The sequence below is a fragment of the Lactuca saligna genome, chromosome 4 (genome assembly GCF_052625555.1).
Source record: "Lactuca saligna cultivar CGN05327 chromosome 4, ASM5262555v1, whole genome shotgun sequence".
Taxonomy (NCBI): Eukaryota; Viridiplantae; Streptophyta; class Magnoliopsida; order Asterales; family Asteraceae; genus Lactuca; species Lactuca saligna.
Window position 1 is genome coordinate 320,965,226 of NC_136420.1, and position 9,795 is coordinate 320,975,020.

Consider the following 9,795-nt stretch of genomic DNA (forward strand, 5'->3'; position numbering starts at 1 on the left):
TGCAGCATGTGTATACGATTGCAAGAGGTGAACTCGTGAGAGTTGCCCTGAGAATTGAGAATAGGTCCCTCAGTTGTTCCGATATGGATAAAGTGGGCTTGGGATCGGGGAACCGGTGATTCAGAGTTTCATAACCCTTACGGGTCGTGTGAGCATTGAGATTTAGAGCAGAGTCGCGTCTTGGGAAATTCTCGGTTACAGGAAGTGGTGGACAGTACAGCGATCGTGTTTTGGTCGACAGAGCATATGCAACAGGTTAATCAGAGGTTAACGATCGTTTAGAGTTGACAGGAAGGTTGTGCAGACAGACGCCGTTACGAGCATGCGTTTCAGGTCGGCGACTTCGTATTCCTGACGGTCTCTCCCTGGGAAGGGGTGTTTCGATCCAGGAAGAGGGGTAAGTAGGGGCCCGGTATGTTGGGGTTTTGCGTGAAGGTGCGAAGGTAGGAAAAGTGGCCTAACGGTTGGAGCTGCCAACGGAATTGGGATGGATCCATGACATTTTTAGGTGTCGTAATTGAAGAGGTGTATAGCAGATAAGTCAGCAGCGGTTCTACTAGAGAACGATTAGGTGGATGCGAGCCTGTGTTACGCCGAGAGGCCAGTGGGCATCAGGGATCGGAAGATCAAGTTTCTGAGGAACAAGGAGGTACCTCTGGTATTGATTCAATGGCAACCTCGGAAGAGATCGGAAGTGTCTAGGGAAGCCGAAACGTGTGATGCGGGAGCAGCATCCAGAACCATTTTCAGAGTGAGACTTCGAGGGCGAAGTCTAATTCTAATGGGGGAGAATTGTAACAGCCCAAAATCTCAAGTATTGTTTAATTGCATTTTGGGGTGTTTTAAAGGGGAGACTCGGCGAGTTGGAGCCAGACTCGCCGAGTAGGGTCGCAGTTGTGGTCGCGGGTTCGCGGCTGGACTCGACGAGTCCAGGTATGGACTCGGCGAGTCGACGCTGTTCAGCGGGAAACCCTAGCCGTTCAGTTTGGGACGTATATAAGGGATCTTATGCCGTCATTGTTCGTCTTTTGGCCGATTGAGGAGAACCCTAAACGACTGTGGCATCTAGAACAAGCTTGAAGGCCATTAGTGACTTTGAAGGAATTGTGGTGCAAGAAGAGGAAGGATTTTGGCCAAAGGAAGATCAAGGGGATCGAGTTCTGAGGTTTGGGGACACAGAGAGTACGTTTTCAGGTAATGTTTCGGATCATTCCTGGTATTTTGATGTGTACACGGATTTAGGGTTTATGAAACCCATTTGGTGATTGGATGGATTATTATGTTGTTATACAAAAGTTTATTCCCCAGTAATAGGATGATTAGAGGTCCAGAAGTCCCATGAGTGTGTATTTCGGGACCATACGTAATTCTGGAAGCAGTTGATCGACTGCATGGCGTGGACTCGCCGAGTCGGATGATCAGACTCGGCGAGTAGCTTGAAGATTTACTGGGACTCGCCGAGTTGTTCTTCAGACTCGGCGAGTGGAGTCGGGGTGGCCCCGCGATTCTTCCAGGAGTAACTCGTCGAGTCAAAGAGGATACTCGACGAGTAGAAGGGGAATCTTAGAGGATTGAAGGACGACCAGACTCGCCGAGTCGCCAGGGAACTCGCCGAGTCCAGTCGAGTTGACAGTGGACTGTTGACCAACGTTGACCGGTGTGATTTCGTAGGGTCAGTTAACATGGAAGATAGAGGTATTAATAAGAGATATATGATGTTACAGGGAGCTTGCAGCTCGGAGGATCAAGTGCAAGGGATTTCAGGAGTTGCTATCTTCCAGTGTCCGCGAGGTGAGTCTTCTCACTATACTGTACCCGGAAGGGTTTGATTGTGTGACCGAAAGGTCGAACATGTTATGCGTTATGTATTCATACTATAAATGGAAGGTAGTAGCTACGTGTGATATGTATGTTATATGGGCCGGTAGGCAAAGTATTATGTGACAGAAAGGTCAGGTATGATATGTGATATATGTGCTTTATGTGTTAGAGTATGTTTCGGGCCGGAAGGCAGGTTGATATATGATATATGTGCTTTATGTGTTAGAATAATTGTATTATGTGTTATATATGTGTACGGGCCGGAAGGCAATTATTTTATGGGCCGGAAGGCAATTATTTTATGGGCCGGAAGGCAATTATCTTATGGGCCGGAAGGCAAATATCTTATGGGCCGGAAGGCGATTATCTCATGGGCCGGAAGGCATTTTGCAGTGGACCGGAAGGTCAGGGCCTGGAAAGGCGTACGTGCGTAAGTGTATATTGGGGAACTCACTAAGCTTCGTGCTTACGTTGTTTATGTTATGTTGTTTCAGGTTCTTACAGTAACGCGGGATGGCAACGGTTCGATTGTACACACCGAAGAAAGAGTTGTGTTTTGGAGGATCCTGGTTTTCTATTTAACTGAAAATGAAACTACGTTTTGTAATTCTATTATGAACGAGATTTTAAACAGGTGTATTAATATTAAATGGATTATTTAAATAAAAATTTTTGTCTTGAAAATCACGGTGTTACACTATCGAATCTTCATTTTATATAAACCAAACATATCCACAAAGTAATCACACAAATATGTGAATCATTGTATGTGTTTCAGGAAATCTGATATTTCTTATGAAATGAGTTTTGAATAGTTATTATATGAAATGAATGTATTGAACCAGGAAAATCCTATTTTTCCCACTAATGAGTTTGTAAAACTGTTACTTGAAAAGTGATAGTGTTTAACCCGAAAAATCCTATATTTTCCTAAAGTTGAAAAATGCAGTCTTAAATGTCCAAGACTGTAACTTGTAAGTAAATATGTCATACTTAGTTTGATAACTTGTAGTTTTATTATTAAGTAAAACTAGTTGAAAATGTGTTTACCCTGAGTTCTGAATGTGTTGATAATACCATATCATAATTGTTGGATTAGTGTCTAAGTCCATAACTATTTTGGTATGTACTTGACCCGATTATGAGCATGGTCCTTTTGGGTTGCCTTCACCATAGCAATATGTAGGATGATTTAAGGAGAGAAAGGTCTAAATATGATTTATTAATATATTATGAGAATAATATATTAAAGGAGAAATCATATTGGTTAATTAATATTAGTCAAGAATTAATTAAGAATTAATTTTGTGGCTAAAAGAGATTAATTAAATATAGGGGACTGGACTGCAATTATTGGATAATTGAGTTATTGGGCCAAGGAATGCTAAAGGAATAAGGGGTGAACGAAATTATGATGGAAGCCCATAATATTTTCGTCCATAGCCTTGTCCAGAAGGTTCCATGGGCTGCTGAGAGTTTAAGCTGTCCATTAGGGTTTTGACTGAAATCCTAGCAGCCCACACAAGTATATAAAGGACCCCTTAGGCCCCAAAAACGTGGACAACTGATTCTCAAGGGTTTCTAGTCATTTTTTGGCAGCCTCTCTTCTTCTCCTCTTCATCTAAGTTGCATATGGTGTTTGTGACTCCATTAGAGGTGCAACACTTGAGGCACTAAGCTTTTGAAGCCAATCCAAGAAAGGAATTGATTGTTATTGCTATATAACAATCAAAGGTAATTCTATAAACCCTAATTCAATTTATAATATGTTAGATCTGAGTTTGTTAGTCTTGGATTCAAAGCATGTACAATAGAGAAACCTAGATCCAAGCATTAGGGTTTGTATGAGCACATAGGATTGTTCTTATGCCAAAAACCCATCAGTGGTATCAGAGCCTTGATTGGTTTCAGTTGTATGTGATGCTTAACTGCTTTATTTGCTGAAAAATCGATTTTTGGCCTCTGCCCGACCTGACTCGGCGAGTCTGTCCCTGACTCGGCGAGTCCAGTCCCTGACTCGGCGAGTCCAGGGGTCAGACAGAGGGAATTCCGGGTTTTTGCTGCTGTTTTGACTTGGATTTGATACCTAATTCATTTTTTGAAGTTAAAATCCGATTTTTATCTTAAATTAGTGATTATCCTTGCCAAAACAATAGATAATTTCAAATCTTTTAAATAATAGTTTGTTTATATGATAAATATGGATTATTTCAAATTATTTGGTAATTATCTAATGACTAAAATAAGATTAGGTCAAATATAGATAATTGTAAAATTAATTGTTTAATTTGAATTATTTGTTATTTGATCCCTTATGTTTTTTGAAAAGTTTCAAAACTTGCCCTCAAGTTTTGGAATTTAAAATTTTTGATTAAAAAGTTTAATTTTGAAATATTTAAATTCTAAACCCTAATGTTTTGAAATGTTTCAAAACTTGCCCTCAAGTTTTTTGGAATTTAAAAGTTAATTAAAAGTTTAATTTTGAAATGTTAAATTCTAAAACCCTAGTATTTTGAAAAGGTTCAAATCACACCCTTATGGTTTTGTTAATTAATTAAAGTGTATAATTAAAAGTGATTTAATAAACCCATAAAGTTTTAGTTCACATTTAATTAAATTAAAAGTATAATTTACTAAGTTAAACCACCTAGTATTTTAAAAGTGTAAAATAAACCCTATACTATATAACATTAAAAGTCTAATATTATATATATGTATGAGTAAACAGTCAGTCTTATCGTTAGTAGGCCTTATTCACGAAGCTGGTCTATAAAGGGTGTTTAAGGAAATTGCCTATAAAATGGCGATTGAATGGGTATCCACTCTTACCCACCGCACTCTTGACTAGTGGAGGGTCGTTAGCCGAACGGGTAGGATAGGACAAAAACCTTCCATTATAAGTATAATGAAGTACAAAGTAACAAAATGCTTTTTCAAATTCCCAAATCATAGTTACTTTAGGAAAAATGTGAAATTGTATGCTAACCCATGGAATTACACTTCATACCCTTGTCAAACGTTAGTGGAGCGTGTGTGGTTAACCGGCACACTAATTTGGGGATGACATTGGTGGCGAAGGGTGGCTCGATGCTTATCATAGATCAATGGAGCGTGTGTGGCTAACCGACACATTGATTAGGTGATTATAGCATTGGGTGCACCACGTGATTCGTATGGTTATTCACACCTTGTTTGTGATCCTCGGCATCCCAGTCACAAATAGTAGGGCATAATCGAGATTAAACATGCCATTGAAAAGTTCAATGAATCTCAAAAGATCTAGGAGTTTCATTCATTTAAAACTTAAACTTCTTTTTCGTTTTTCATGGTGGAATTTGGTAAATCGTCATTTACCTACCTTCAGATATTCTGCAACTAGATTACGGCATCCCTCTTCTAGGTTGTAGAGTATTGTGTTGGATCCTAGCTTGATGTTTCATTTGCGTGTTACATCAAGAATTCTAATCAACATAACTTGAATTTTCTCCCGTTTTGTAGATGTCTGAATCTTACAATGGTCTTCCCAAATCCTTTGGAACAAGCTTTCCAAATGACGATGACGTTCCGAGATACGATCAAGGAAATGAGAGTCACGCTTCACTTCCTCCACCTCCTCCAATTATTCTCCCTGTCCCACAAGTTCAAAGGCTTGAAAAGTTCAAGCTCACTCAATCCCTTTTGGCGAGTAAACACGAAGATGGGAAACCTGTGGGTGCACACGTCTTAGAGATGAAGTCACACATTGATAGGTTAAGCATGTTGGGTGTCGAGATTTCAAGCGAGTTGGCTGTTGACTGGGTTCTTCAGTCACTTCCTGAATCATATAGTGAGTTCGTTAGAAAGTACTATATGATGGACCACAACGTGACCCTAATTGATCTCACCTATTTGCTTATAGCTGCTGAATCAGCAATGATTTGGCATGCTGGTCAAGCAAATTTATCTAGTGAATCAAACTCCCAAACATCAATGGACACTGGCAGCATTGGAAGTCCAGAAAGAACTAAGTCTGTGATTGTCCGATGTACTGTGCCAAAGGAGTCCATTTGCTTTTATTGCCAAGAGAAGGGGCATTGGAGACGAAGCTGCCCTAACTACCTGAAAGATCTAAGAGATGGGAGAGTCAGGACGTATGGCTCTACTTCAGGTAAAATCCATTATCTAACTCTTTTTGAGTTCCTATTCTAGATTCTTAATACATGATGTGATAAGATTACATTTTGATGTTTTGTAGGATCGAAGAAAAGAGAGGAAGCTTGAGTAAAGAAGTGAGCTGAATCTAATCATGAAGAAATGGATTTCAATCGCATTACTTGAAGAATGGATTCTTGAGCTACTACTTGGAGTTAGAATAGATTGTTAAGAAATATCTAATAACATAGTTTATCAATTGAATTACATTGTAAGGATAAATTTTTTCCGCAATAAAATGAATTTTGATTTTATCTTATTTATTTATCCTTGCAATGGCATGTATGAAAAATTGATGTTTGAATGTTTCTATTATTAGCAATAATGGATTTGATTCTTAATTGTATTATTTGTGGAAGTGTCGAGAGTTTACCAAGTAAGGAGAGTTTCTCATCGCCCAAATTTCAATTGGACAGAAACTTGGAATCATGCAATGTGTATTGTATGATGAATGAAAAACCTTCACATTTGGGAAACTTAGACTAATTCTTTGGCAAAGTGTCAATTGAAGGACAAGGAGATCAAGTACACAAGGTTGTGTGTTGATCAAGTCCACCACAAGAGTGACAAAGATATTCGTCATGATTTACTAAAGCTTAGTAAATAGGATTATACTTATAAGATTAAGTATAATTCTGAGTTGATTGAAAAAGTTTCAATGAATAGTAGAACGAATAAAGAAGAATCAAGTAGGCAGAAAGATAAAAGTTTCTCTATTCTAAGAAGAAGGGAGAGTACCTTTTATTGTGTTTTATGATAAGTCTTAAAGATTAAGAACCGTGTCTCAATAGATCCTCTAAGTGAGTCTTACTGCAATTGCATGTCTAAGAAGAGGTATCAAGTATTGTAGAAATGGTTAAATCAATAAGTCAATCATACTTCGTTCCAATATCAAGTCTTAGAGTCAAGATTGTGACATTGATTGAAAAGTCTTAAGTAGGTTTATAACACTCATCAAATGTGGAATTTGGAAAAGTTTTCTTATTCTTGCACATTTGAAATTGGTAAGTTGTGCTGTCTTGGATAAGACAAAGACCAACTAGGACCAATTGTGTGAAGTGTTTTGTCTTGATAAGAACTACACTAACTCTTGAATATTTGGTTTGTCAAGAAATGTTTCTTGACAAGAGAATCTTATATGTCAAAGAGTCGGTGGGAGTCTTAATGGTCTTGAAAGGTTTCAAGAACAAATCAAGAATAAACCTTATCGATCATCACTAGCACACGACTTGAGGTTTACAATCTATCGTGCTGACATTATTTTGTTTCTGTACCATTCCAATTGAGTTAATTGTGTATATGAGTTCTATACATACTAAAGCCTTAGTCAATGGAAAGTACATTGATATGTAAGGATAAGTTACTAAACTACTTGGAAGACATGGTGGAAACTCGTGTTACCATAGGGCAAGAAATCAAGATTAAGAAAGTTCAGTCCATATGAGTTTGGATTTGTCGCAAACCTTGGTTTTGGCAAATTCACATGGATAGGAACTCATACACCATAGAATCTAAGTGTCATAAGATTCCCTCCTTCATGAAAATGACTGTGAGGAAATACTTTCACTAAGAGAGGTTTTAAGAAGATAGCAATTGTGAAAATTGTATTCTCACATTCGATTATGGTTACGGCATCCCTTTCCATAGTTCGAATTGTGAGATTTGGCAATTAATTTCAACATTTGGAACTTAGTAACATAAGCTATGAATTGTTTAAACACACATATGAGCTATCTAAGGCAAATGTGTATAAGGTTAAGAAGCTTAGATAAAAGCTTATCAAAGCATCTGGTATTAGAAATATGAATTTCAGAAATTCAATAAGCATTGTTTTCTGGAAGTTCATTTGTTTTCTGAATACATGTCAAAGCTAGTGGGAGCATAAGTCTTATGCTTATATGATCATAATCATCATGATAGTGGGAGCATAAGTGTTATGCTTGTATGATTATTATGGCAAGTATTGCAAGTTAGCAATATTAATCATAGAAAAACAAAGATTCAATTTGCAAAGTTGCATGGATTGAAAAGTTGTTTTGCTATAATTAAGGGAGAGAATATTATATTTCGGTTCAAAATCTAAAGCTTAGATTAAGAAATTTTAATATTTTCAGTCAAAGGATACATTGTGTGTTCTTAAAATTCGACTATGATTACGACATCCCTCTTCATAGTTCGAATTGTGAGAACATGACACATAAAATATTATGGCAAAAGATTGGAAAAGTATCATATCTTTATGTAAGACATTATGCATCGTGTCCCATATGCTTCGGGTATAGGATCGATTGCAAATGCTATAATATTTTACCATTCTAAAATTTTCCAAATGTCTAGCGCATTAAGAGGGAAAAAGGACTAGAATTGGTTTTGACTAAAATAATTAAACAACTATCAAATGACGATCCAAAGTTCGTTGAGGATTGGTCGCTTGTGAGTAGTTGGAAGTATGGTATTGGATGGACCATATCGACATTATTATGAATAGATAAGATTCTATTAAGAATGAGTTGTCATATGGAAAATGTGGAAATGTTTCCATATTGGGAGTTAGATATTAAGAGCCTATGCCTAGATTATACTGTTTTATGCAGGAAGGATATTCAAATGTATGTACTTTGAATGTGAGACTTCACGTCTATGGAATTGTCTTGTAATAATTTCCGATAGAGTACTTCATAATTTCATTAGCCAAGTCTTGGTGACTTTTGTGCTATGACTTTACAAAAGGATCGCTGCATAAGATGTTAGAATCTAGCATATTCTAATAGTAGCAAAGAACCTTGCGTTCTTACACTAATGATAAGGATTAAGGAATTGTGAAATGAGCATCATTGAAAAGGTTTTCAATTGATCTATTTCACAAAGCATGGACCATAATAAACAAGGTGTGCATGCTTAGAGCATGGGACAATTGTTGTTGTAATTCAAGTAATGAGTTGATTATCCGAAACATTAAATAATAAATAACGAGTAATCAATATGGTGGATAAATAGAAGTGTTTTATTTACTCTCACAAGTTTGGGTCCATATAGGATTGAGTATTATTATTATGTTTCATTTTGCATGTTTTGACTTCCAGAATAACTAGGTTATTCAAACATCCACAGTCGGTCATACGTTGGGAGTAGATATGAATAAAGATTGTCATGAATCTGTCTGTAGATTGTCTGAAGTGTTTAGACATGGCACAAGTTTGCTGCAGAGTTCATGAGTGCTTTGATAAGATTAGAGTATTGGATTAAACCCATGCTCACTTGGATCACCTCATGCTTTTATCACGAGTGATTAGTGAGACGATCATATTGTATATTCTTGAAACTAAGACATGTGAGTTATTATTTGTTGGTCAGTTACACATTGATAATAAGTAAACGCACTAGTAACTTGGTGTTATAAAACTTATTGTTGTGTATGATTCGATCAGTAAATGCAAGCGAGCATTTGAGTCGAATTTTATCCATTCCTTTTACCCAAAGTGGGATAAAAGCGATATCTGTGGGCCTCTCGATGATTTAGTGATGACACCTAAGCACTTGGCCAAGCAGGGACTAAGTTGATGTGTTCAATTGTAGTCTGTTATCAGTCGTCATGAATCGGAAGTCGGGAAACAGTATAGAGAGAATGATTGAAATTCATGTCTTTTGTCTATACGATATCTTGAGAATGGAGGAATATATAATCCCTTATCTAGAGGACACGCTATCTGATAAGATCAGAGTTGACAGCGGCTTTTGAAAGCTACGATTGCTGATCAGGTTCTGAAGTCATACGGAAAATAG